The sequence below is a fragment of the Natrix helvetica genome, assembly GCF_964273705.1.
Source record: "Natrix helvetica genome assembly, chromosome: 10".
Taxonomy (NCBI): domain Eukaryota; kingdom Metazoa; phylum Chordata; class Lepidosauria; order Squamata; family Natricidae; genus Natrix; species Natrix helvetica.
In genome coordinates this window covers 20,965,285-20,989,785 of record NC_138561.1, presented here as the reverse complement: position 1 = coordinate 20,989,785, position 24,501 = coordinate 20,965,285, and positions in this window count along the sequence as shown.

Below are 24,501 nucleotides of genomic sequence, written 5' to 3'. Positions count from 1 at the left end.
GAATTGGAGAGGAGAGGAGAGAATAGAATAGAAATATGGGTAAAATAGAATAGAATATGGATAGAATAGAATAAAATAGGAGAGGAGAGGAGAGAATAGAATAGAATAGGATAGGATAGAATAGAATTGAATTGAATTTCTTTATTAGTCAAGTGTGATCTGACACCCAAGCAATTTGTCTTTGGTGCATATGCTCTCAGTATACATAAAGAAAAAATAAAAGATGGATGGATTGCAGAACCCCCGTTTTGCTTGCTTCTAGGCTCATTTAAAAAAAGAAGACTCCCCCCCCCCAACAAAACCCCTTTCTTATGAAGAAATCGGAAAACATTGGTAAGGTTTTATCTAAGGTCAGACTGAATCAAGTTCCCCCAGACTAACATCACTGCAATTCCTTTCCATCTGTCTGTCCCCAACTCTTCGAGATAACGAGAGAATGGAGGGAAATGCTTTTTACCCTATTGTAACATCAAAAACACGTACGTCATGTGTTTCTTATGGCCGATTCGAGGTGATGGCTTATTTATCATTGTTTCCCTGCGTTTCTTGTGGTTTTTTAACTGTGTTGCGTGCTGACTTGGGAAAATTAGACCCTCTCACTCTTCCAAATCAGCTTACAAATCTTTCAAATTTAGAATAGAACAGAATAAAATAACAGAGTTGGAAGGGATCTTGGAGGTCTTCTAGTCCAACCCCCTGTTTCGCAGGAAACCCTATACCACTTCAGACAATTGGTTATCTCTTCTTAAAAACTTCCATTGTTGGAGCATTTACAAGTTCAGGAGGCAAGTTGTTCCACTAATTAATTGTTCTCACTATCAGGAAATTTCTCCTTAGTTCTAGGTTGCTTCCCTCCTTCATTAGTTTCCATCCAATGCTTCTTGTCCTGCCCTCAGGTGCTTTGGAGAATAGCTTGGCTCTCTCAAATGTGTCTGAAATGGTATAGTGTTTCTTGCCTGAGCAGGGGGTTGAACCAAAAGACCTCCAAAGTCCCTTCCAACTCTGCCACTCTGTTCTGTTCTACATATTAGCTTACAAAAATCTGTTTTTACTGAGCGCATGCAAAACGCCGATGGAAATTCCCTGTTTTCTTTGCAAATGTTTTATTCCGAGCCTAAAATTTCACAGCATAGTAGAGTTTCTCCCCACCCATCCGCCCACTCACTGAAGAGAGTTAAAGATTACTGCAGACTTAGGACTGTGGTCTGCAGTGGTTGAATCAGTCTAATGAACAATCAACCAAGGACTTTTTCCTGCAGGACTATTTATTTATTTGTTTGCTTGCTTGCTTGCTTGTTCATTTATTTAGTTTGTCACTTATGTACAAGATAACAGGAATAAGAATAAACAGGAATAAGAACACAGGAAATGGGTACAAATAAATGGGGACAGTTGGACAGGGACATTAGGCACGCTGGTGCGCTTATGCACCAGTAAAAAGTAAAAGTAAAGTTTTACTTTTACCAGTTAAACTAGTAAAAGGCCAGCTTCGCATCCGTGCATCTTCCCACTGTCCAGGGAGGGAAAACCAGACCTCATTTCATTATGCCTTGTTTGATGTCCAATGAAACTGAGAGTGGCAGTGGAGAAGAAGAGGAGGGGGAGGAGGAGAAATATGGGAAGTCTTCAGGGCAAGAAGCTATAAAGCCAATGGGCAGGAGAGACGGGCACTTCCACATAAGGAAAACAGCAGGGACAATATCTGTGGCGGTCCCTTGCATGATGTCGTCACATTGGAATGCAGTTGCTTCATCTGCAAATCCTGGCTTTTGACATGGGAACCGGCCTCCCCCCTCCGCTCTCCCTTCCGATGGAAGCAGCTCTTCTAGTGGCTTCCAGAAGGAATGTAGGCCTTGACAGAGCTGGACTGGTTTTTGATAGACTCACCTTAGCAGCTCTTCTTCTCCACAAAGGTCTCGCCTTCTTGGTCCTGAGCTACTGAGGTTGACCTTCACATTCAATAGGATTCAGTGCCAGGTGCATTTGGTTCTGCCCAAATACATATGGAGCATCATTTGGGTCTCTCTCTGTGTCTACTTGGGGTGGGGGGTTGGACTAGATGACCTACAAGCTCCCTTCCAACTCTGTTAATCTGTATCTGTAAAAGCGACAACCAGTGGATTTATTTTTTGTAGTGAAGATATCAGGGTCAGAGAACAAATATGCATATTGGTATTTTTGGAGACTCAATGTTTCCAGTTCTTTTCCTTCTGTATTTCCCCTTCCTAGCTTTTCATCCATATTTGTTTATCATCACCTCTTCCTCCTCCTCCTCCTCATTCACCTCCTTTTTCCTAGATTAAACTATTCTTTTTCTCTTTTCCCTTTATCCTATCTAGATTATAGTCAAGTATTTCTTCTTTCTCCTCTTCCCCTCCTCCCTTCCTTTCTCCTCTTCCTCCTCCTCCCATCACCTTCTTCCCTCCTTCTCCTCTTCCTCCTTCCCCCTCCCCCTCCCCCTCCTCCTCTTCTTCTTCTCCTTCTTCTTTTCACACTGACAAGTGTTTGGTTGTTTTTGTGGAGCAAGGCTGGAGATCTAGCTGGCGTTGTTCTCTTTGCAGAGTGTCTTTATTGATAGGTATTGGTTGAGAGGGTTAAACGGAACTTTTATGGAGAAGGAGAGGGAGGAGTGGAAAGGAGGAAGAGAAGAGGAAGGAGACGGAGAAAAGGAAGGAGGAAGAGGAGGATTAATTGGGATCTTTGGGCTGCAGAAAACAGATCTTGCACCCAGAGGTCTACTCCAAAACAAGGCAGCTATTTGTCCCTCACTTCTAAGTTCTGTAGAACCAGGTCTCACTCCCCAGCTCCCTCAGCTGCAATCTGGAGCAACTCCCTTCACCCAACCAGTGTTTATAGCCCACGGAACCGGCCGATTTCTGGATGCCCACAGGCACCTGAGTTGGCCACCAGCGGTTTATGCTCAATATCTCCAAGGCCCTGGGTGCCAACTTCACGTCAAGGACTGAATTCTGGTGGTCCGTCTGTGTTTGTTTGAAACCGGGCCCAGCGAAACGGACTTGGAGCAAAGACTGCCTGGAATGCAAGCCAGGATCCATCCAGACAGCTCTGTCAGCAAACTCAGGAAACTGGCTGCGTTCAAAGAGAAAGCTGGGAAAGAGGCCCACATTTTGCAACAACCTGTAGGGCTTTCTCTCTCTCTCATGAGAACCCGCTGCTTGGGGGAGGGAAGCAAAAGTGGAGCGATAGGCTTTGGGTGGGTGGGATTTTTTTCATCCCTTTCCCTTCCCCCCCCCCCAAACCTTTAAATTAATGAAGTACTTGCCCTGGCCATAATTCACCTCCCGGTCTTCCAAACTGCCCCTGTCAAAGATCTCATGCTGGATTAAAACAAAAAGAGAACATACAGTGAGTCCAATGTTTTCCTTCCCAGGCGGAGATAAGACTCAAGAAAACATGTTCGAGAGCCTTAGGTTGGAAATTAATTTGTCACTCCTTTGAACAAGAGCAAAACAGAAGAAGGGATTGTTGAAAAACTGGCAAGGCACTGACGCTTTCCATATGTTCTCCCTCTGACCTGGATTCCCAGCCTACCTCCGAGTTCAAGATTACCCATCCAAGATAAGAGACCTGGAGAGACCATTGAACTCTTGGACCACAGATAGCCTAAACTATTCCCTCTGAGAATGGGAAACTGCGGGGGAGGGGAGGAAAGCCCTCTAACTTTGTGTCCCCCAAATCCTCTGCTCCTCTGCTTGCAACAGAATACCTTATGCTACCAGACTTGAAATTTTGGGCTTAGAGTACTTAGATCTACACCACCTTCGGTCTGACCTAAGCGTAGTACATAAAATTATCCACTACAATGTCCTACCTGTCAATGACTACTTCAACTTCAACCACAGAAACACACAAGCTCACAATAGATACAAACTTATGGTAAACCGCTCCAAACTCGACTGCAGAAAATACAACTTCAGCCACAGAGTGGTCAACCCCGGGAATGCTCTACCTGACTCTGTGGTTTCTTCCCCAAACCTCCAAAACTTTAACCTCAAACTGTCTACTGTTGACCTCACCCCATTCCTAAGAGGTCTTTAAGGGGTGTGCATAAGCGCACCAGCGTGCCTTCCATCCCTGTCCTAATGTTTCTTTTTATCCGTATCCATTTCATGTATCCAAAATCATGTTTATACTTATGTATGTTGCAGGCTTGACGAAATAAATAAATACAAATAAATACAAATGAAATAATTTAGCTAAGGCTGGACAGTTTTGCAAGACTCAAGGGGACACGGCTGAGTTGTGTGTTGAATTTTCTTTCGTGGTTTGTCTCAAGCTGTTTGGAGGAGACTCAGAACGAAGACATGCCCTATCATAGGTTATTTGTGCTAGACTACCGCAATGTGTTGTACTCAGGGAAGTCTTCGAAGACTGTTCAAGGGTGTTTGGAACCAAGTACCAGGGTCACATTTGCTGAGTGTTTAAATAACTGTGTTGATTCCCAATGTTGGTGTTGCTCATCTGCCATAATTTCCATAACTCCAGGACTTTTGAACTTTCAGTACTTTATTCAGTACTTTATTCACATGTTTCTTCTGAACTGGGACCCACAGGAAAGGAGGAGAGGACCTTTTTAAAAAAAAATACGTAAGAACTAGTTGCTACGTTCAATCAGCCAACTCAACAACCTGCTGGCTGGAGAATACTGGGAGTTGAAGTCCACACATTTTCAAGTGACCAAAGTTGAGAAGCACTGGTCTGGATGGAATTGACGGATGAGTAGTTTAACAGGCGGGTGTGTTACTCTTCCATTGGTCCACGGCCAACATGTTTGGAACCTGTGACTCCAGATCAGAGAGCTTCTGCGAGCAGGGCATTGGGTGTGCGTGTGCGTGTGTGTGTGTGTTTCCATTGTGTGTATCGGCATTGATCGAATTGCTGAGCGATGACTTTTCCCATCCAGTTTTGCCTTCAGATTCCTTAAGAAAAACACATGCAGGCTGTTGCAATGCAATGCAAATCTGGTTCCATAAAACTTATCTCCTGAAATAGAGATAAGGACACTCCGGGATATCTAAGAATCCATCAGCTTTGTTGTTTAGACAACTGCCACCAAATGGGACCATCGGGTGCAAAAAAAAAAAAGGAGGAGGAGGAAGGGGGCCCTTTTGGCGATTTACTTAATTACTCTCATTTAAACCGCGACAGCTCTGGATCAAAAGCCAGAGCTACAAATTGCAATTTGCGTTCCTTGTGCCCTTGTCCCCCCAGCCACTCCACACACCCCCATCCCAAAAAAGGGGGTCTACAAAGACAGAAGTAAGATTAAGAGGACAGGGAAACTGTATTCAAGGGATGGAAGTATAGCATGGCCAAGCAGCCAAAAAAAAAGAGGACCCAGTTAGTAAGTCTATAACCCTGTTTATTTAACTAAACAACATATAGTCCGTTTGTTTGTGCAGCAGTTAGGATAATGTCACCTTTTCTAAATTGAGGCTGTTGATTGATGCTTTTGAGGATTTCCATCCACCCTTTCGCTGCCATGCCTGGTTCCAGCCGACCATGAATTGTTGTGGTTGTTGTTTTAATTTTTATTGCTCTGAAAACATTGAAGGAATGGCTTGCGGGAAGGCTACCCTATCAAGGGCAAGCACAGCTTGAAATAGGGGGAAAGGCCAATTAGAAATGGGCTAATCAGCTTCTGTTCAGTCAAGACACTGGGAAGAAAAATTATACTCCTTTTATTCAGTATTTTGTTTGTATCTGGCGGCCTCAAGGCTGTAATATAAATAGATTTGAATCTGAACTGTTCAGTTTCTTTGGAAGGGGACTAATTATTGCAAGGGGAAGAAGACTCACGTTGTTTTCCATCATAAGCCCTTTTTATCTGTTTCCTTGGCTGTTCTTTCTGCATTGCAAATTGTAATGAGTTGTGTCCACAATCATCCCTGTTGGGGTTTTTTTTGCTTAATTGCTTAATGAGTGAGAAATAAAGTTACCTGTAAGAAAATGCAAATGCTAAGACCAGAAACTAAAGGATTTTCAGGGGGAAAATGTGTAAATGTTTAAAAGGGAAGAAAGAGGGAGGGAAGAAGGGAGAGAGAAAGAAAAAAGAAAGAGAAAGAGAGAAAGAAAGAGGAGGGAGAGAGAAAGAAAGAAAAAGAAAGAGAGAGAGAAAGAAAAAGAGAAGAGGGAGGGAGGGAGGGAGGGAGAAAGAAAGAAAGAAAGAAAGAAAGAAAGAAAGAAAGAAAGAAAGAAAGAAAGAAAGAAAGAAAGAAAGAAAGAAGAGAAAATTCTTAAAGTATGTTTTGAGTCCACTCTGATGCTTTATATTTGCGTCTGTCACCCTTCTTGGTGATATAGCAAGATGAAACTGACACAGAATGTTTCCTCTCCCCTTGCATGGATTTGCACAACTCTGCTCTTTGGAAAGACACAAATCAGTCCTGCCAATATAACAATTAGCAGGACAAAAATAATCCCACCACAGAAATACAAGACCCTAAATGAAGTGACCGCTAGGCATATAAGCATATTTTCTTTCTCACCAATTTTTATTCAGAAGGGAATACATAAGGTAGAAGAATTGGCTGCCTGCAAAATGCAAGATTAGAAATAAAACTGCTTTCCAAAATAAATTTTAGAGGACTCCGATTCAGCCAGGGAGATTGTCCGGAAAAAGCACTCAACGTTATCCAAAGGAGCAGCATTATGACTTGGAATTAAAATATTCCCAGGAGATGCCATCTAGAAAAGAATCTGAGTGCAAAGTCTGCTCGATTAAAAACAAAATTTGCTTACCTCTTTTCAATAAAAATCAACAGATTCTCAAGCAGAGCTCAATCCAGGCTAACAGTGAATGGCATTCAAATCAGCAGAAGCCTGATTCCATTCCATCTGGAAAACCAGAAGTTCAAATGACTTTGCCCTCATTTTTCTAACTATTTGCTTCACGTTGGATCCAACGTGGGAAGTGAGGGGAAGGCTGATGCATCTGCTAGTATCTTGAACCCAGTTCCTGGATGTGTTAGTCCTAAGTCAAATGTTCCTCAAGCTCCTTGGAACTTCACTTCTCCTCTCTCAGGTCATACACAAAGTCTTGTTGAGTTGAGATCTTACAATACAATACAATCTTGTTTTGTTTTGTTTTTCTTTGCACACTTGCTGGATTAATATCTTCTCAGCATCTGAAAATGTCTTTGCTCCTATCTCCATTTTGAGCTTCCCAATAACCATGTCACTTAGGTTGGACTCACAGTTAGGGATGGGACAAAAACCACACAGTGAAAATTATACAACTGGTGGGGATTTAATCACAGCTGCCTCCTATTCAATAATAACAGAATAACAGAATGACAAGAGTTGGAAGGGACCTTAGAGGTCTTCTAGTCCAACCCCCTGCTCGAGCAGGAGAAGACCCTAGACCGTCTCAGACAAATGGTTGTCCAATCTCTTCTTGAAAACCTCCAGTAATGGAGCATCTACAACTTCCAGTGGCAAGCTGCTCCACTGATTAATTGTTCTAACTGTCAGGAAATTTCTCATTTTAAGTATGTTCTGTTCAGGGTTGAAATCCAGCAGGTTCTGACAGGTTCTGGAGAACCGGTAGCGGAAATTTTTAATAGTTCGGAGAACCGGCAAATGTCACCTCTGCTTGGCCCCAGAGTGGGGAGGGAATTGAGATTTTGCAGCATCCTTCCCCTGTCACGCCTACCAAGCCATGCTCACCAAGACACACCACACCCACCAAGCCACGCCCACAGAACCGGTAGTAAAAAAATTGAATTTCACCACTGGTTTTGTTCTTGATGTGTTTCCATCCATTGCTAAGAAGCAGCATTCTGCCTTCAGGGGATGTTGGATAATGTTGGTTTCTGTAGTTTTTAGTGATGGAGAGAGGGGGGAGGGGGAGTGAGAAAGAAGAAGAGGAGGAGGAGGAGGAGGAGGAGGAGGAGGAGGAGGAGGAGGAGGAGGAGAGCTGGCAGGTAGATCTGTTCTCCACACAGCAACCCGTTTACTAAGGAAGCATTGTTGAGATGTGAGCTTCCTCACCATGAGTGCCAATGCACAAAGCTTCAGGTCAGGCCATTCAGCTGTTTGAAACCATATTTGTGCAGTAATTCCATCCCTTAAACTTAGAACAAAGCGTTCCCATCTCGAATGGCTGCTGCTTCAGAGTGACGTTGGAAAACGGCTTCTGATGGTATCTGAACCTCCCAGATGTGTGGTCTCCAGATTCAACAACGGGGAGACGCATCACTTTTATGACCCTGTCTCCCAAAGTTTGTTTTACTTAAAACCATTCTCCAGTTTTGGACAAAGTTCTTTTCTCAGACCTCACAAGAGCTTCGTTTTATGTGACATGATGGAAGGGAGATACTTTCTTCTCCCTCCCTTTCCTTCAAAAGCTTTCCTCTTCTTTTTACTGCTGAAGAATCAAACGTCAGTTGCGGAGTTGAGACGAAAGGAGGGTTAAAAGCAATCGATGCATCTTTATGGCTGAACGATAAGGTCATCCTGGACAGAAAAAAATTAAAATAAGCATGGTTCTCCCCCCTCCTGCTCTCTAAAGCAAGGGTGAGGAACCTCTGGCCTTCTAGATGTTGCCAAACTACAATTCCCAGCATCCCTTGCCAAAGACCATGCTCCCTTAGGATCCTGAGTTTTGTGTGAAACTTTCCCATCAACTAATTCCTCCATAAAGTGCTGTCAAATTGTACTTGTGTTCTTGTGATCTCAGGCAAAAAGCAATTCACCCTTGGAAGATTTGTAATCTGGAAACAGGATTACAAATAATCCTGCCTGCCCTATTATCTATTTTTGGACAGTCGTGCCAAGGTGGCCTTTAAGATAGAAAAGTTTAAGACTGAATCGTTCCCCAAAAAGGAACGATCCTTCAAATTCTCCTGCAATACTTCTCTGAGCAGGGAGAATATCAACTGCATGTTTGAACTGGGATCCTGAGGAAAATCAAGTTGATCCCTGTCGTCTTCAGACAGCACTTCGGCTTTGAAACGGAGATGAGCACCGCCCCCTAGAGTTGGGAACAGCTAGCACCTATGTACCTTCACCCTTTAAAGCAGGAATATGCAACTTTGGTTGGCTTGGAGCCCACATTGGGTTCTGCTTAGACATCAAAGATCAGCTGCCCCAAATGGGCCAAGCAGAGTGGAGACACAGAGGCTTTTAAGGGTGAAGTGACCCATCGGCTTCATCCCACAGTCACCCGAGACCTCAAAAACCATATGTGGAAATAGCGGAAAGGTCTGACCTCACCCTGGCCATGGAGCCTCCAGAAGGAACATTGCAGAGATGCCTGCACCCCTCTCCTCAATCTTTGGCCCACAAGGAGAATTTGGATCCTGACCTCTCTGGGTAATGATGTAAGGTTGGAGTGACCTCCTAATGACCGCCACTCTGCTATAGGGATTCTTGTGGGTTCTTTTCCTCTTGCTGCGGCCCTCCACGTGCAAACTTTTTCCATTGCATCTGAGGGCTGAGTCAATGGAACCAAGATAAAGCTTGCAAGCCTCACCCCACCCCTGGTGTCCTTGGGACCTCAAAGTGAACTCCTGAGCCTCTCACTGGCTCGTTCCGTCTGCCCCGTCCCATCACGACATCGTCCTGGCAGCCGACCTGATTCAACAGAAGGCCCTCCCCTGCGGCTCTGCAGTCCCAGGGAGACCGAAGGCGAAAGCATCAGTGGGGAAGCTCAGGGCTGGGTCACGGCTGGCCGACTTCAAAGAAGCAGCTTGGATCCCGTCCTTCCAGGACTGAACCAGTTGCCAGGATCACCCGAAGGGCAGGCCGGTCCCAGGGAAGCATCTCCTCGAAGGCAGCTTGGAATCGGTGCAGAGGGAGAGCTGCCCTGTCTTGGGGAGGGGCTCGGTGGAGGACCACGTTTGGAAGATACGCCTGGGGAGGGGCGTGAAGAGAAAAAGCGTTTTCCAGCCAAGGATGAGCAAGGATGCGTGTGGTTCAGGCATCCAAGGGACCCCATCTGCTCCAGAAGGGGCCAGGCTGTTGCTGAGTGTCGCCTTGACAAATGCACACCGGTGGGTGTTAATGTCCACTTAACAACTCCAGGCAGATGTTCTACACTGGGTGGCAAACTTCTGCACAGCCACCTAAGCCCCACTCACCCTATCAAAATTTAAACAGGATTTTTCTTTGGATACACATTTTATTTCCTTCCTTTCCTTTCCTTCCTTCCTACCTTCCTTTATTCTTTCTTTTTCTCTCTCTTTTCTCTTTCTCTCTCCCTCCCCATCTTTTCCTCTTTTCCTTCCTTCACTCCCTTCTCATATCCTTCCTTCCTTCTTACCTCCCTTTCTTTCTTCCTTCCTCCTTTTTCTTTCTTCCTTTCTCCTTTCCATTCCTTCTCCTTCTCCTTATTCCTTTCCTTTTTTCCATTATTACCCTTTCTTTCTTTTCCTTCCTTTCTCCCTTCTCATTTCCTTCCTTTTTTCTCCTTTCTTCTCTCTCTCTCTCTCTCTCCACATATTCTTTCTCCCTCCCTCCCTCCCTCCCTCCTTCCTTCCTTCTTTCTTCCTTTCCTCCAACCAAACTCACCAAACGATACTCTGTGATCGTAGAATCCGCAATTGACTCAGCCTGGACGCCAGAATTTTTCTTTGCGAATGGCTCTTATTTTTAAAAGCTTGTAATACTTTGCATACATATAATTCGGTTCTCCCCCTTTTCCCCAGAGATGCCGCCTCTCATATCAAATCAGACACTCTCTAAAAGTGCTTTTAATTTGCAGTAATAATTCCAGCAAGGGATTGAACCAAATCTAAGGTTGCCCGTAAAATGATTCTGTATAGGAAAAAAAGGTTTTACGAGAGCCATGATTAAAACACTTGTTGGATAGCATGTTTACATCCAGGATTATAAGGCTTAAAGGCTGGAAATATGTGCCTGAAAGAATTAGCTGCTCTGCTTTTAAACAGAGCCATTAATTATTCCTGTCTTCTTGCTTCTATATGAGCATTAGGTGGTCCCTGAAGCACCAGCAGCTTTTCTGTGCCTTCAGTCAAATATTATATTTCCTTATTGGGTTCAACAGAGAGTTGGAAGACTCTACATGCTGTTATTTATATATTCATTCATCTTCTGCCAAATGCTATCAGAGTTTCTAGTCCTCACTGAATTGTCATGTCCCTGAAAAGGAAAAGGAGGGAAGGGGAAGGAAAGAAGGGAGGAAGAGGAAGGAAAGGAGGGAGGAAGATGAGGAGGAGGAGAAAGAAGGAGGAAAAGGAGAAGGAGGAAAAGGAGGAGGAGGAGGAGGAGGACAAGGAGAAGAAGGAGAGAAGGAGAATTTGTTCTCATTATTATCAAGGACTTTCTTCTTTTAAGATTCAGGCATTAAGAAAAACACAACCCAACCCATCTCTCTCTCTCTCATTGCCAAAATAATACAAAGGCTATTGTTCTTTCTATCAAATATATTTCTATCCAAATAATGGAATTAATTCCTCTTGGTAGGGAAGTGAAATGATTAGCAGTGGGGGAACATTTTGTGACTGACATTTATTTACAGTATAATATGAACCCCCCCCCCTTGAGAGATTTCTGGCTCGTGACCTCCCCCATCAATACAGCTTTTATTCACGAAAGCAAAAATAAGCACAGATTAATAAGTGAAACCATTTGGCTTCCTGTTTAGATTGCAAGGCTATGCATTTTCCCCCCATTAATTCCACAAGCGGATTAACTCACATTTATTTCCACAGATTTCCAAGGGTTTGTAAGTGAGATCCTTCACTTTTTAAAATCATTATTTTCCCATATTGGAAATCGCGGTCAAAGTGCAACTTTTGCTACTGGGTACATTTACAATATAGGGGCCTCTAAACTTGGCAACGGGCACGCGGTGGCTCAGTGGCTAAGATGCTGAGCTTGTCGATCAGAAAGGTCGGCAGTTCGGTGGTTCAAATCCCTAGCGCCGCATAAAGGAGTGAGCTCCCGTGACTTGTCCCAGCTTCCGCCAAGCTAGCACTTCGAAAGCATGTAAAAATGCAAGTAGAAAAATAGGAACCACCTTTGGTGGGAAGGTAACAGAGTTCCGTGCACCTTCGGCATTGAGTCATGCCAGCCACATGACCACAGAGACGTCTTTGGACAGCGCTGGCTCTTCGGCTTTGAAACGGAGATGAACACCGTCCCCTAGAGTCGGGGAATGACTAGCACATATGTGCGAGGGGAACCTTTATCTAAACCTGGCAGCTTGTTTCAGAGTTGTTGTAACTAAATGAACTGTACCCTGTACTCCAACGTTACAATGGAGAACTCTGCCCCTAACTGGTCCTAAACACGTGAAATTTTGCAGGGCTTCCAAATAATTTGCAGTATTTGCAAGACAATTACAGAGACGCTTTTCCAGGTCAGCGAGAGGGCTGGGCTCTTTGCCGTCTTCCGCGATGTGCATCCGAAGACTTCAAAGGAAATTCAAACCTGCTTGAGCAAAAGATTAATCTCCTTCCAGAAGAAATAGCATTACTGATAGAGGCATGGCTTTTAATCCTCAATTATTAAATTCGCAAAGGAGGGTATTAATTTGTCAGGGAGCGTTTTGATACATTTTGGACACCTTGCCAACGTCTGCTCGGAGGTTACTACACGTCGCTACGTGCGCTGAACTGCGGGTGAACTCCAGGTTGTCGGGAGCCGTCGTTGGAGAAAATCAGCAACCGCTCCAAAGCTGAATTGACATCGTAAAAACTGACACGGGTAAAAGCAGGTTTTGGCAGTCCGCCTTGGCGCACGCCTTTGTAGGGATCTGGGTTTCCTTCTTCAATCGTCATTTAGAAAGATGGGACGTTCTAAAAAAATAAAAATCAAAGGAAATTCTCCAGGCATTTATGGAATCTAGTGAAGCAGAAGATCCAAGCAGACAGCTAAACAGATGGCTGGAAAAGAAACTGAAGTTAGAAAATAGAATAGCAGAGTTGGAAGGGACCTTGGAGGTCTTCTAGTCCAACCCCTTGCTTAGGCAGGAAACCCTCCCTACACCACTTCAGACAAATGGCTATCCGACATCTTCTTAAAGGCATCCAGTGTTGGAGCATTTACAGCTTCTGGAGGCAACTTCTGTTCCACTGATTCATTGTTCTCACTGTCAGGAAAATTTTCCTTAGTTCTAAGTTGCTTCTCTCCTTGATGAGTTTCCACTCATTGATTCTTGTCCTGCCCTCAGGTGCTTTGGAGAATAGTTGACCCCTCCTCTTCTTTGTGGAAGCCCTGAGATATCGGATATAAGAAGTCCTGTTTTTAAGAACCAAACTTATAGATATACTTTGGTTTCATGCTTGCTCTCCAAGAGTGAAGAGAAAAGCAACAGATATGATTAGCGGACTGGAGGCTAAAACATAGAAGAGGAATCATGTATAGTCTAGTGGAAAGAAGGACTAGGGGGGGATGGGGCAGCCGTCTTCCAGCATTTGAAGGGCTGCCACAAAGTAGAGGGAATTGAGTTATTCTTCAAAACACCTGCGGGTAGGACAAGAAGTGATGGATGGAAACCAAGCAAGGAGAGAAGCAACCTAGAAATAAAAAGAAAGTTCCTGACATTGAGAACAATTAACAGCTTCCCTCAAAAAATTGTGGGTGCTTCATCACTGGAGGTTTTCAAGAAGAGACAGATTACATATCAACAGAGTTAATATGTACTTCATACTGTAAATCATCTAGTCCAAACAACCCCCCTCCCAGCTCAAGCTGGAGACCATACACCATTTCTGACCAACGGCAGTCCAATCTCTTCTTGAAAGTTTCAAGTGATGAAGCTCCCACAACTTCAAAAGGCTACTTGTGTTCCATTGGTTGATTGTCCTCACTCTCAGAAAGTTCCTCCTTGTTTCTAGGTTGTCCCTCTCCTTGGTCAGTTTCCATCCATTATTCCTTGCCTGGTCTGAAGGGGCTTTGGAAAATAGCTTGACCCTCTTCCTCTCTGTGGCAGCCCCTCCAATATTGGAAGACTGCTCTCGTGTCTCCCCTGGTCCTTCTCTTCACTAGACTAGCCATGCCCAGTTCCTGTCACCATTGTTCCTGGCTGCCAGGCTGTCAGTCAATGGCTGTCATTTGTCTAGAAGGGTATAGGGTTTCCTGCTTGAGCAGGAGGTTGGACTAGAAGACTTCCAAAGCTCCTTCCAACTCTGTTATTATTCTGTTATTGGATTAGATTCCAAGAAACTAGCACTCTTGAGGTTACCTAGTTTGGCTAATGAAAGAAAACAAGCCATTTCAGAGAGCACCAAAGACCCTTCCATTCCAAGAAAGCTCACCACTGCAATGGCACTTCTCTTACAACTGTCACACCATGATGTGGAGTCCGGCTAATAAGAAGGTGCTAAGTCCAAGCCACAAATCTGAAAGTCAATGCGAGAACGCTTTGGCCAACGCAAGGTGAACGTTCTGGTTGAGAGAAGATTCCGTCTTTTAGAGGGCCAAAATCCCCCCCCCCAGGTTGACATCTGGGTGTGTTGAGATCTCAGTTGGCGTTTCTATCATTTCTGACCCCTTATTTGTTTTTAGTAGAGCTGGGCGTCCAAGGATTGTAATAAATACAGAAGGAAAGAAACACAGCCGTTCTCGCGGGGGGAATTCATGCCAAGGAGAAAAGGTAATAAATAGAGTCGAAACAAGGGGAGAGGGGCCGGGTGGGGAGTGACACAAATTTTTAAAAATGACACGGCTGGAATGTAAACTACAAGGCCTTTCGTGGCGAGGCCAGGAATCGGTCTCTCCCGTTTGGGAAACTTCAGACAAAATAGAGTTGATCTGATCTGGGGCCTCTTTGGCCTTTCCAAAAATCCAGAAGAAACCCACCAAGCAACTCACGGAAAGATGGAATGACCCAACTGGAATCCAGAGAAATTGGATCAAAATGCAAGACCTTAACAGAAGAGTCAGAAGGGACCTTGGAGGTCTTCTAGTCCAACCAGGAGAGACCCTAGACCAGGGGTCAGCAAACTTCAACACTCAAAGAGCCATTTGGACCCGTTTCCCACAGAAAAGAAACCACCGGGAGCCACAAAGGCCCTATCCGGAAGCCCCCTGTTCAATTCTGGAGCTGACCAGAAGTTCAGTTCCCCCACCACAGAGTCTCCTCCTAGCGTGGCGTCCTTTTTCCTCTACCTGTCATAACCGAAAGCCCTATCAATTGTGGAGACAACTGGAAAACCCTCCCCTTGCCAAAGAGTCCGTTAAAATCTAATGAAGGTCCAAGTCTAAGCACGGAACTTGGCCTCTCTGAGGTAGTCCTCATCTTACAGCTTTCCATTTAGCGACGGTTTGAAGTTACAACCCGGCCCGAAAAAAGTGACTTGCGACCATTTCTCACACTTACGACGGTTGCAGCATCTCCATGGCCGTGCGGTCAGAATTCGGCAACTGGCATGGGGTTAATGACAGTTGTCATGTCCTGAAATCCTGAGATCCACTTTTCCGACCTTCTGACAGGTCAATAGCCAGACTTGCTAAACGACCGTGGCTACTGACTTAACAACTGAAGTGATTCGCTTAACAACAGTTGCAAGAAAGGTCGTAAAATGGAGAGAGAAAAACTCACTTAACAACTGCCTGGCTCAGCGACAGACATTTTGGGCTCAGTCGTGGTCCTAAGACAAGAATTGTCTGCATTCGGCCTCCAGGTGATCTGGGAGTGAGGAAGATGGGAGGAAAAAGATTCCTTCTGTGTGTGTTGGTGGCATCGGAGGCTTTGCTTATCTCTGGTTTGTGATGTAGGTGACAACCTCCCAGTTCCCCGACTTGCCAAGATGTAGACAATGGTCTACAGGACGTCTTGAGCCAAAAGCCAACGAACCATGTGATCGTCCTGAGCGCTCGTCTATCAACTAGCAGAATGGGAAGGAGAGGAAGGGAATCCTTGGGTGACTGAGCGATATTTGAAAGATGGCAAGACTCTTGGCATCCGAAAGAAGGCCGTTTAGGGCATCATTTCCTTCCAAAGGCCAAAACCAAACCAAAATTCGCATATTTTTATTCACCAAGGGATCTGTCCAGCTGGGGTTTGGATTCACACCTTTACTGCTGGAAAACGTTAAGGCTTGGGGACCCCAAGGGAGAGAGAAGGAGGGAGGGAGGGAGAGAAGCCATTTGGTTGGTCCAACACCTGTTCCATCAAGGAGGTCGGGGAACAGAGGCTGGCAAGATGGATGTGAGAGGCTGGAAAAAGAATGGTTGGAGGAAAGCAGGGTGGTGGTGGGGAGAAGGGATTCTCCCAGCCAAGCATCTGGGTCCGTGCTAGGTTATCTTAGTAGCTATAACAGGATCCTAATCGTGCCAGGGAGGGAGGGGGGATGGAGAGAAGGAGGAGGGAGGGAGGGAGGGAGAGGAGAAGGAGGGAGGGAGGGAGAGGAGGAGGGAGGGGAGGAGGTGGAAGGGAGGGAGGGAGGAAGAGGAGGAGAAGAGAGGGGAGGAAAGTAAAAAGGAAGGGAGGGAGGGAGAGGAGGAGGAGGGAGGGAGGGAGAAGAGGAGGAGAAGGGAGAGAGGAGGAGGAGGAGGAGGGAGGGGAGGAGAGGAGGAGGAGGGAGGGAGGGAGAGGAGGAGAAGGGAGGGGAGGGAGGTAAAAAGGAAGGAAGGAAGGAAGGAAGGAAGGAAGGAAGGAAGGAAGGAAGGAAGGAAGGAATTTCCTCTTGTTTTATCAGGTAACCTTTTAGGGCTGCTGACTATGTTTAGATTTAGCCCTTTTTACCCCCCTCTCTGATTTTCTCTGAGCATTTATTTAGAAATTGGTCCAGATTTATAAAAAGTCATGAATCGGCAGCCCAAAGACATCCAGAGGAGGACAAAATAGCTCTCTGGTTCTCCTGCATGGATTCTGAGCTCTTTGCAACAAACCGGCATTATTTCCTGAACCAGGAAGCTGCAGGTTCCCTGAAATGCGCTGGGGAAAATCGGCTGCCTCTTTAAATGCTCAGCCTCCCTATTTAATCCAAATATTCTATTTTATGAAACATGGAACAGCGTCACCTACTGTGCCTTCTCCGTATAAGCACTTACGTCTTCTTCCCCATAAGCTTTTGACTTCTCAGGACTGGTTTGGAGGAGGAGGGGGGAAAATAGAAAGCAATGTAAGATAGGAATCCTCCATCCATCCATCCATCCATCCATCCATTCATTCATTCCAATGTCTATAGCCGCCCATCTCAGACAAGCGGTGTTCCTTTTCCCCCCTCTTATATTTCAGGGCTAAATTCCCCAGCAGGAAGCCAAAGATATCAATAAGAGGAAAGGGAAGGAAGGCATATTCTCCACGGGCCGCAGAGACAGCTACAGGATTGCCCCCCCAAAAAAAGGTCAAGATGGCCCCCATATTGGAGCAATCAAAGCTGTGCCCTGCCCGGCATCCTGAGGACATCTCTGCCATTTGGCCGGGAAGAATTGGAGCCTCCCGCTGAGCCATGGAGGGGTGGCTGGAACATCTGGAGAAGGGCAAGCAGGTTTTCCATGCCTCTAGAGGCAGAAGGCAGGCGAAGCTTTTTAATGTTGTGATGGAAAAGATGTACTGTTGGCCTGGGAAAGGGTGGGAGGGCAAGAGAGAGAAGGAGGGGAAGGAGGGGGAGAGATAGGAAGGGGAGACAAAGAAAAAAAGATAGAAGGAAGGAAGGAAATAAAAGAGAGGAGGGAGGGAGAGAAAGAAAAAATAAAGAAGAAAGTAGAGAAGGAATTAAAAGAGAGGAGAGAGGGAGGAAGGAAGGAAAGATGGATGGAAGGAAGGAAGGAAGGTTGGTGGTATGGTGTATTCCTGGCCTGCAAAAGGAAGGAAGGAAGGAAGGAAGGAAGGAAGGAAGGAAGGAAGGAAGGAAGGAAGGAAGGAAGGAAGGAAGGTTGGTCACATGGTGTATTCCTGGCCTGCAAAAGAAGGGAGGGAGGGAGGAAGGGAGGAAGGAAGGAAGGTTGGTGGCATGGTGTATTCCTGGCCTGTAAGGAAGGAAGGAAGGAAGGAAGGAAGGAAGGAAGGAAGGAAGGAAGGAAGGAAGGAAGGAAGGAAGGAAGGAAGGAAGGAAGGAGGCAAGGAAAAGGGTCAGTTTACTTCACACCTGGACTGGTTTGCTGGCAGTTGTCCTGAATGAGCAAACCTCCATCATCTTGTAATCTGGCTGAAGGGTTTGGGGGAGCACTGGGAAATTCTCTTTTTCTCCCCCTTCCCTCTTTCAGATGCACTAACTATGGATTTGGAGCAATGATGGAGATTGCACAATATTTGGAATATGTGTCTCCTAAACGTCTTGCCTCTGGAACGATGCTCCAAGCATTCTGGGCAACACATGCGGTGGCTCCACATTTGGAAGAGGCATGAAAGAGTCGTGGACCACTTTCGTGACTGTTCCTCAAGGTTAAAATGCCCCTCCGTCCCTCCCACCAAGCCCCACTACAGTCCAAGGGCACCTTGGGGTGATACAGCTGCAGTGGTTGTGGGAGGGGACCTACCCAGGGTCTACCCAATGTTTCCACTTTTGAGCAGATTGGAGAGTGAATGCACAGATGAAAATTCCAGAATTCTGGGGAGGCTATAAATACATTTCTCTAAAACCCAGGCGGGGAGGGAGATGCCAGGAAGAATTCATTTCCCATCTCACTTGTAGAAGCCCCAAAGCCTCTCCTTTCCTTTGGAGAGAGTCGAAATTGGCAAAGCTTGCCCTCTCGTGGTCTGTGGGTTTTCCCCAGAAGACCCTCCCCAAGGCTACACACATTCAGGGAGCCGAGTCTTGTGTGGTTTTTGAGCCTAAAGATGCGGGGGGGAGGGGAATAATAGGGAGGAGGAAAAGGAGAGAAGGAAGACAGAAAGGGAAGGAAAATAATGGGGGGAAGGAAAGGAGGAAAGAAGGAGAAGGGAAAGAAGAAGAGAAATAATGAGGGAAAAGGAAAGGGAGAGAAGGAAGACAGAAAAGGAAGGAAAATAATGGGGGAAAGAAAAGGAGGAAAGAGGAAGGGAAATAATGGAGAAAAAGGAAAGGGAGACAAGGAAGACAGAAAGGGAAGAAAAATAATGGAAAAAAGAAAAGAAAGAAAGAGAAGGAAAAGAAGGAGAGGAAAATAACAGAAAAAAGGAAAGGAGAAGAAGGGGAAGGAAGGGAAGAGAAAGGAGAAAGAGAGTGAATGAAGAGAGGGAATGGAAGAAAGAAAGAAAGAAAGAAAGAAAGAAAGAAAGAAAGAAAGAAAGAAAGAAAGAAAGAAAGAAACTTTTAAAATGTGCACTGCAGATGTCAGAATACTTAGATGGGGAGCTGTGAGAGGGTGGAGCCCCGTTCTCACAAATCTAAACTCCGCGTCCGTCGATCTTGCTGGCTGGTTTATTTTATCTCTTCCTCCTCTTCTCACTCATCGCCTCTTCTGACGAGGCTCCTCAGTCGGCCGAGGGGCCCGCTGATTGCAGATCATTAGCGAAGGCTCAGAAGCTGGGAAAAGAGGCCGGGAGCTCCTGACTTTTGCCCACCCGGCGAGAGAGAGAGAAAGAGAGAGAGACGCCTCTCAAAACCCCTGATAGGAAAATTGCCCACGCCACCCAGAATCCCCCTCCCCAGCCATTAATCCCAACACCTAGCCACCTGGAATAATAAGGAGTCAGCAGGACGGGCCAATCTAGGCTCTGCGGAGAGATGTGGCCGTCTGGAAGAAGGGAGGGTGGGTGGGTGAGCTGGGGGGCTTCCTTTCTCACCAGGAATAAAGCCATTTCACAGACAGGCCTTCTTGATTTAGGGCCCAACTTGCAAAGTGGGGAGGGGGCCCAGCTGCTGAAGAGAACGCTCGCCACGCCTGATGATCTTCATCCATCATATTCCAAGAGTACCTTGACATCTAATGGGAGGGGACTTCCACGTGAATTGGATTAAAGCAGTGGAGAAATTCAAATTGTTTTACTACCAGTTCTGTGGGCGTGGCAAGGTGGGAGTGGTGTGGCTTGGTGGGCATGGCAGGGGAAGGATACTGCAAAATCTCCATTCTTGCCCCACTCTGGGGCCAGTCAGAGGTGGCATTTGCTGGTTCTCTCAAGTACTCAAAATTTCCACTACCGGTTCTCCAGAACCTGTCAGAACCTGCTGAACTTCACCCCTAAAGTGAGGGAGAGGGGGGCAGAATCAGCCTCACTCTCACTTCCAAGAGCAGGACAAGAGTCGAGACAGTTGGAGATGGGCTGGGTGCAGTAGTTGCCCAGGAGAGAGGAGGAGGAGGAGGAGGAGGAGGAGGAGGAGGAGGAGGAGGAGGAGGAGGAGGAGGAGGAGGAGGAGGAGGAGGAGGAGGAGGAGGAGGAGGAGGAGGAGGAGGAGGAGGAGGATGCCAACATGGCTTAACTCCAAATTCACCAAAGAGAGCCATTCTTAGGCTTTGAACAGGAGGTGGTATTAAAAGTTTCATTCTTTAATTGGTTTCTTCTCTGCAAACTGGGAGAAAGGACTGCAACGCTGGAATATTTTGGGAATGATTTTCTGCTGAGATTTTCAAAAAAAAGAAGAAGAAGAAAGTCTCCAAACTGTTCCAGCCTTTTGAAACCGAACCACATCGGGCAGTTTTTCCAACCCCCTCAAAGTGTGGCTGTGTTTCTTCAGCTGGGCAAATGTGTTTCCTTCGCACAGGATGGGCCACAAAGATGGGTTGTTTTTTTTCAGAGCCGGGTCTTCCAACCGCAGGCGCAATTTGACGTCTGGCCCCGTGACTTCTGCCGGTGTTGTGTTAATTGCTTGAAATTGACGCACAGCGCACCCAGGAAGCTGTCGGGTGGCAGCACAACCCTGCCCTAAATCTGGCACAATCTGCAACTGGTCCATATGCCAAGCAACCGGGGGCATTGTGAGGCCTGGGCTGGGGGCAGGGAGTGGGGATTAAGGCCACAGTTTGGAGATGGGAAGAGATGAACATCTAATGTCCCTAATGTCACTATTTTAACCTGCTAGCAATGATGGGAGATGAGATACTTTCAATTGCCATCACTCTGCTAAACAAATCATTCCCTCCCCACTGTCAAACTATTCACTAAGGCTGCGTTACTATTACTATTAGTCTTCTCATCGTTCCTATCCCCCATCTCCTCCCACTTAGGACTGCAGAAGTGTAACTTTGTGGCTTGCATCCTTACGATTTATATGGATATTGATTGTTTCCTGATTGCTTATTTGTGCCCTATGACTATCATTAAATGTGGTACTTATGATTCTTGACAAATGCATCTTGTCTTTTTATGTACACTGAGAGCTTATGCACCAAAGATAAATTCCTTGTGTGTCCAATCACACTTGGCCAATCAAGAATTCTATTCTATTCTATTCCTATTCTATCCCTATTCCATTTGATATATCTATTCTATTCTATTCCTATTTCTATTCTTATTCCATTTGATATATCTATTCTATTCTATTCTATTCTATTCTATTCTATTCTAAATATAACGCACAAGCACACCCAGGCAAGGAAGCGGAGGACAGACTGTTGGACAAAGTATTTTAGGAGTTTGCACATTTTAAGTCAAAGGAAGCAATTTGGAGGGTTGGGGGGAAAGTGTTCATTATTGAATAATCTTGCAGTTCTCGGGGCTTATCTGAAAAAACAAGCTTCATGGTTAGAAATGGGAAGATAATGGAAAGAAGGAAATTACACTGAAACTTTAGAAAGAGAGAGTAAGATATGAATATAGTTGTACTTGAAGTTATGAAGCTGTAAATCCTTTCTTTCTTCTTATTCTCCTTCTCTTCTTCCTCCTCCTCTCCTTTCCCTTTCCTTTCTCTCTCCCTTCCCATCTCTTCCCTTTCCCCTTCCTTCCCTTTTTCCTTCCCTTCCTCTTTCCCTTTCCTTTTTCCTTCTTTTCCCTTGCTTTCTTATTGTTTTTCTCTTATTTTCCTTACTTTTCCCTTTCAAAAGTTGTTTTTTTCATATGCACACATACATATGCACATGTATGGAAGTATGACCGAAGGAACAGTCAACAGCCCCCCTCCCCTTGCTCTACATATCCGTGGGCTTTACTCCCTACTAAATTGCCACCTCTCTGTGCTTCGAAGGGTGCATTGAGACCAACTAAAACATCTTGGGGAAGAAAAATAATAATATTTGGATTGGAAGGCTTGCAAAAATGCCATGGCAGCCCAGATGGACATACTTCCCTGCATTGCTTAGATATGTGGATTGTCGCACGGAGGCTGGAGAAATTGTTCAGAAATATTTTTAGTAGGGCTGGCGGAGCCAACTCTTCGCTGTGGCTGTTGGAAGGGCTTCCAGGAGTAAGACGAAGTTTGGGACATCCAAGGAGCTTGCAAAAGGACTTCCTCCCAAAGGCCACCTTTCTTCCTGCTTCCTTCACACTCCTGATGTTCTCACAGTGTCTCCTTAGCCATCTTCTGGCTTTTAAGAGGGGAGGGGGGACAGATTGTGGTTTAACTCAGTGGTGAAATTCATTTTTTTTTTACTACCGGTTCTGTGGGCGTGGCTTGGTGGGCGTGGCACGGGAAGGTTACTGCAAAATCTCCATTCCCTCCCCACTCTGGGTCCAGCTAGAGGTGGTATCTGCCAGTTCTCCAAACCGCTCAAAATTTCTGTTACCGGTTCTCCAGAATCTGTCAGAACCTGCTGAATTTCACCCCTGGTTTAACTAGATGACCCACAGAGCCAACTGGGTGAGATCATGGTGCCACGCGCCCAGCCAAAAGGATTTTCTCCGTTGTGTTGAGATTACGGAGAAGGGGAACAAAAGTTTGGAGTGAGGGGTCATGGTGTTTACAAAAGCCAGATCTCCATTTTTCAGCTCAGCCGAATTTTGGAAGCTGCAAAATAAGATTTGGCCTCCTATTTGAACCTGCCAAGAGGAGGCATCATCCCTTCACCTGCCCCAAAGCAGGAGAGACCTGGGACTGGATGGCTTTTATATGAAGAAGTTAGCAAAGTTTGAACTCAGAAGCTAAGCAAAGTCCTGGGGAGGAAATTGTCTACTAATAGTAAACTTAATTCTAGGAAAGCTGTCTTAAAGGAGGATGAAGAGAAGGAAGAAGGAAGAAGAGGGTGAGGATAATGTGAATTTCTCTTGCCTCCTTCAGAAGTTGTGGGTACTCCAACACTGGAGGTTTTTAAGAAGACATTGGACAGCCATTTGTCTGAGTCCTCTTCTTACAAACAGTTTGCTTAGTGGCTGTTCAAAGCTACAACAGCACTGACTTATGACCATCTTTCACAGATACGACCATTCCAGCATCCCCATGGCCATGTGGACAAATTTTGGCAACGGACTCATATTTATGATGGTTGCAGTGTCCCAGGGTCACATGACCCTCTTTTGCGACCTTCTCACAAGGAAAGTCAACAGGGAAGCCGGATTCACTTAACAACCATGTCACTAAGTGAACAAGTGCAGCGATTCACTTAACAACGGTGGCAAGAAAGATAATAAAATGGGGCAACCCCACTTGTGATCGTAATTTGTGGAGTACCTGTATAGGGTTTCCTGCTTAAGCAAGGGGTTAGACTAGAAGACCTCCAGGGTCCCTTTGGACTCGCTGATTCTGTTATTCTATTCCGTTATTTTGCAGCATAAAAAAATGATTGGAAAGTGACATCACCACCATCCAATTCCTCTTTATCGTTGGCCAGATATATTTTTAAAGCTCCCTCGGGATCACCATCTCCCTCCTTCCCATCCATCTTGCCCTACACGTTGACAACTTTTATATCAAGCTGAAACTGACCGGTCCTGACTCAGATTCCCAGCTTGGTCATTGAAATCCCGTGATTAATCACCTCGCCTATCTTATCTGTTTGGGGGAGGGAAAAAGAAAATAAAAAAATAGGACAGCTTGTTTCCCTTTGATTACGGGCTGAGCTTTAACAACAGGAAAGTTGCCTGGTGACTTCATTTTTATGGAGTTTCCAAATGAGAGAGGGAGAGGGAGGGAGAGAGAAAGAAAGAGAAAGGGGAAGGGAGAAAGAGAGGAAGGGAGGGAGAAAGAGAGAGGGAGAAAGAAAGGGGGAGGGAAAGAGAAAAAAGAGGGGGAGAGAGAAAGAGAGGGAGGGAGGGAGAGAGAAAGAGAGAAAGTGAGGAGGAGGGGGGAGAGGGGGAGAAAGAGAGAGGGAGAGGGAGGGATAGAGAAAGAGATACAAAGAAGAGGGAGAGCATAGGCTTTCCAAGCAGAGGGAAGACCTGCGGGAGTGCAAGGCCAGGTACCGGCACCTGGAGGCTTAACGGGCTGAGATGGTCAGCCAGTTCCAGGCCATGATGCAGTCCCACTGGAACAAGGCCCTCCGGCTCTTCGCCACCAGCAGCGCTTCCCTCCAGCCTTCGCCCAAAGCCCCGCACCAGGAGGCTGAGGCAGACCCCAAGTCAGAATTTGTTCCACTCCGACCCGCACAAAAAGACCCCAAAGGGGCAGATTCTCTGTAGCAACACAAACGTTCATTGCACGTATCCATCCCAGGGGCCATAGTTTGAGGACCCCTGATTTAGTGCAATATAAAAAAGGCAAACAATTTTTCTGTGGACACCAACTTTTTTCTTGTGGATCACTGGTGGTCCACGGATCACCAGTTGGGGATTGC